General features: G+C 39.4%; 1 protein-coding gene across 1 annotated transcript in view; it reads left to right on the top strand.

The window, feature by feature from the left end:
- The first annotated feature begins 1,799 nt into the window (after nt 1-1,799).
- Nucleotides 1,800-4,984, top strand: part of chd6 (chromodomain helicase DNA binding protein 6) — an 82,104-nt gene continuing 78,919 nt past the window's right edge. The window contains exon 1 of the mRNA XM_086150176.1: nt 1,800-1,947. The gene's annotated coding sequence lies outside the window, so the exon portion shown is untranslated. The remainder of the gene's footprint in view (nt 1,948-4,984) is intronic.

Below are 4,984 nucleotides of genomic sequence, written 5' to 3'. Positions count from 1 at the left end.
TCAAATGTATTTTTTTGTATGATCTTTAATTCTGTTTTGATCTTTTGGGTTATTTCTGATATTGCATCTGTGAGCGGTGCTATGAGAACACATTCTGAAATATGTCGGTGATACAATGTCCTTCACCAACAGAAGACAGAGTCAACAGCTAAAGAAGTTTACTTCAGATGCGCAAAACAAATGTCAAGCCTTTTGAAATTTTCATCATGTGTTTATAAGTACTCACAGTGCTCTCATACATGTAGTACTGCAATTTAATAAAAAATCATCAAAATATTTTATTGTAAAGACGATGAAGTGACCCCATTTTTAGGTGTTTGACATTGTGACAGATCCCGCTGCAGTCAAATTACAGGACACTTGAACAAAGTGATAACGCAGCTGGAAACTGACTGCTGAAGTCATCACTTACATCTTCTGAGGAAATTTTCTCACACGGGACTCAAACTGACAGCAAACTGGGCTTTGGGATTTGCAAAAGGACACACGTTTGGACATAAATGTATGAAATGAAAAACGTGTTTGACTGCAGTGTTTTGCTCTCTGCAAATCTAGAACCTGGGAGGAAAAAGTAAAAACACATAAACAGGTGGTGGAAAAGCAAAGACAGATATTTATTCAAGGAAAAAACTGCACTGATCTCCATCATGAGTGTTGCTTTACATGTTTTGTTTTTCCTCATTTAAACTCCAGGGTAACCTCACTGTTGGCGCAACACACCACAGGTGCGGGGGAAAGTCGAAAATGTCACCTCCAATAGCCATCCCCTCCGAAAAAGAAAAAAAAAGAAAAAGAAAAAAAAAGAAATAACAAAAATCATCCACGGGAGACAAACCCTGGCTGTAATGGCGATTTCAAAGTTCGGCAGACAGACTGCACTTCTAGGAAACGTAATCTGATCCGCATCAGAAGTGGAATGTGGGATTTCTGTCCTTCCGCCCTTCGAACCTGCCATTGATGGAGGGCTGATAAAAAGAGGGGGGGGGGGTTGATTGGTGGGAACAGCTGGCAGGAGAGACTATTCGTAAAACCCATGGTTTGATGCATTTTTAAGGTTACTTCTAACACACACACGCACACACACAGGCATCGTAACGAACGAAACACTCTTGTTTTTCTTTCCGTCAGTGGCAACCGGGCGAGAAGCTGCAAGTAGAAGAACAAGGAGGAGGATGTTGTTGCAAGTGCGCAATAACAAATATCAACATCAAAGTAAAATGAAGCTCCACCTTGAATAAAAAGCAGTGACTACAACAAAAACAACAACAACAAAAACAACAACAACAACAACAACGACACAACACATTGGTGTAACCTGGGGCTGCCCGCCGCTCTCAGCTCTCAAACAAACCCACCTTGCTTGACAGCGGCGGGACCAATGAAAAAACGCGCGAGGCCCCAGCTGCGCGCCAGGCAACCAATGAGAGGCCGTGAAACGCGGAGCTGCTCGATCCAGATGGTGGTTTGGGTGGCTGCAGCAGCAGCAGCAGCAACAACAGCAGCACACACACACACACCAGTGCTATTATCGCTGCTAAACTTCCTCCAAATAAAAAAAAAGAAAGCTGTTTGTGTTTTTGGCTGCTGCGGTGGCCATTTTAGGTAAGAAGCCCCTTGTAAAGTAGTGAACGCCGTGGTGAAAGGAACGTGTGAGGCGGCGAGGTTGAAACAGTGCAGGCATCCAGACTGAATGAGCTTTATGTGGATTAAATTGATAGTTCCACTCCTCCTCCTCCTCCTCCTCCTCCTGTTCCCTCCCTCACCTCCCCATCTCTCTCGCTCCCTTGCTCTCCCCTCCCTCCCTCTCCTCGCCTGCTAATTTTTTATGCATTTTTCTAAACTGTCATGGCGATTTTGTGTCCTTGGAAATAAAAAGCGCCAGTGTTTTTCGGGCCAACCGGGGGGATGTCTCGCCGGTGAAAGCGTGTTTGCCGGTGTCCGGAGCAGGTGAGATGTACGCCGGGGAGTGTTTGTCGGTGAAAAGATGTCCTCGAGAAGGAGTTTTTAAGCGGCTGTCCGCACGTGTAAAAAGGGAGAAGGGCTGTTATAATGTATCTACAACAGCGATGCAGTGACATTACACGGCTAGCAGAGGGGGAGAGCTAGCGCGCTAGCTACGGGCGCTAACGTGAAATAGGACACAGTGTCTCTTTTTTGCTCCGTCGGTGTGTGTGTGTGTCTGTGTTGTTTTCCATCACGAGTCGCCGTTTAGCCCGCCGGTAACTTCTTATTTTTCCTCCTCCCGGCGAGTGGCTCTCTCAACTTCCAGCGGCTCGCTACACAGGAGCTAGCTGCGTGTTAGCCCCTGCGTCTGCTAGCATTCATTCTAGCCCATACCCCCTCAGAGGTATAAGCTAGGTAGTGTTAGCCTGTTAGCCGCTTGAAGGATTGATGGCTACTTTGATGGATGAGGATGTAGTAACAGTGAGGGATGGAGTGAGAGTGTTTGCCCTCCATCACCTGTCCAGGTGGAGCAAGCAGTCACCAGTTTGAAGTGTACATACAGTTTGTCCCGGATTAAATAGACACTCAAAAACATGGGATGACCTAAAACAATTCTGGATGAAATTACCCCAGAATTTGCAAAATGTGCCCCTAAAACTGGCAAGAAATTCAAGGGGAAATATTTGTTACCAGAAAATGGAACAAGTTTGTGAAAGTAGGCAGTATCCTCTAAAAACACAAATAAATCTTCTGAAAATCTCCTCAAAATGTCTTCAAAAAGCCTCTTACATGTACCTAAAAATGATAATAATCATGTGCAGAGCTGTGTGAAAATTGTCAAGAAATTGCCTGAAAAATGATGAAATTATTCCAAAATCACTGAGAGATTGAATGGGAATCAGAATGAAGTCACTAGCCATCACTGGGCAAGGTTTAATTCCACCAGCAGCATTATAAGAACACATTTTTATTGGATCGGATCAAAGTTGCAGGAAAGAGGACTTAAAAAAGCAACAACAACTTTGTATTTTACTGTGTAAAAGAAAATCTCAAAATGACCAATGTATAACATATAGTAATTCGAAAATTAGTTCAATACACTACCTAAAATATGTAATTCAGAGAGATATCACCTGCATTTAAATGCAAGCAAGTTTTCTGGTGATGGTCTAGAATTCCTGAACGTGATGGATACTTGTGTGGAAAATTAGCAAGAAAGGAGCAGGTACCAGCCAAAAATCAATCGCACACATACAAAGTCATTATTTTGAAACCTGAATTTTCTTAAATTAAATATTGAAAAGACATCCCTTGAGAATTTTCATAATTATTGCCACAATTTAGTAATACCAACAGTATTTTAATCTACAAACAAAGTCTGGGATCGTTGGACATATTCTAGACACAGTTACTGCATCTTAATCAGTGCCAGAGACATTTCTCATAAACATCAAGCATGTCAAGCAACTAGTTTGTAACTCCAGATATGGAGAAGACATTGCTGTGTGGTGATTGCAGTGTCATAACTGAAAGAAAAAAGTGACTGATGGATGAAACCATGATTAAGTTTGTTCATGAGGCTGTTGATTGATTACATTAAAGGTTAAAATTTGTTTGACGGAAGAATGCAAACATTTTCAATTTTGCAGGGACTCTACTGCACATTAAGTTCTAAGTTTTTTATGTTCCTTTTGTTGTTGTCCTCTATTTTAACTTATGGCTGTTGCTAGTGTTGTATTTTGCCTTTTTATTTTTGCTTTGAAATAGCAGTGGATCTGAGAGCTGCTTCCTCAATTTCGTTGCACTTGTGTAATGAACAATAAAGTGATTCTCTTCCATTCTCTGCACAGTATTGCTGTGTCATATGATGACACAAAAAATGTCTAAATGACCATTGTTACAAAAAAAAGGTTACAGAACTGAATTCCAGCCATATCTAAAATCGGTGTAAAAATAGCAAAAATAAGAAATCAATTGTATAAGTTCAAAAGGTGTTCTAAAACCAGATATATTTTCATTTTATTTATCACGTGCAATTTACTGAAACAACTGATTATAGCAATAGAAAATCTTTAATAAATTAACTATGTTTTCATTGCTTTGTAGATTACATCAAAAAGTAATTAAATTAACATATTTGAATTTTGAAAACTAAATTGGAAAAAAGAGAGTGAAAAGTAGCAAAAGATTTATGACCGGATTATTTATCATTGAGCATGAAATTATGCTTTCAAGAGGGAAAATGCAGACTAATAAGTAACATTATGATGTGACAAAATACAGGGAATTTTTGACTGTTCTTCGCCCGGCTGTTTTTTTTCTAAGCGGGCTGCTGATAATGGTTTGCTGACAAAAATCAATTTTTTTATTTTCACCCCAAAACACCAGTCATGACGATTTACCTCTTCTAATGCTGTTACAGGTTTCAAATACTCTTTAGATCCAATCTCTGAGGACATGCTCCATGTTTTTCTGGTCCTTGAGTGACCAGGTTCTGAGACAAAAATGACCCAAATGATAGAGATCAATAAGCATTTGATTACTCTCATTAATGGTTCTTCAGTATTATTATTACTATTTTAGAGAGAATTTAAAAAGTACAGCGAAATATCACAAACATCAGAAATCCATTGAGACTGTATTATTTTGCATTTTTGAAAAACAAATCGATATAAAATTTCCAATAATCTAAAATGAGCCCAAAATAATTTAAATGGATAGAAATTAATTCAAAATAAACCCCAATAGTATCAGAACATGAAACAAAATATTCTTATGCAGCCTGACTGATTAAAATTGTGTATCAAATGACACTGCAATTTGAAAGAAACTACCTTCAGCATCAGCCCAAAAAATTTCAGACATAAATGTTAGTATTCCAAAAATTATCCTTACATAGTAATGAATTACTCAAATATCATTCGGGAATTAAACGTAAACCTATTTTTTAATGGCGATATCGGCTCTGCTAGGTTAGATTTCCTGTGTGGTGATGGTTCTTTAAAGTACTCCTTGCAGACACCTCGTTTGTTCTGCGGTT

This window comes from Fistularia commersonii, chromosome 7, assembly GCF_037954325.1.
Source record: "Fistularia commersonii isolate RoL2024-O1a breed Wild chromosome 7, RoL_Fcom_v1.0, whole genome shotgun sequence".
Lineage (NCBI taxonomy): Eukaryota > Metazoa > Chordata > Actinopteri > Syngnathiformes > Fistulariidae > Fistularia > Fistularia commersonii.
The sequence above is the reverse complement of the archived record's forward strand: the minus strand, read 5'-3'. Positions and strand labels throughout refer to the sequence as shown.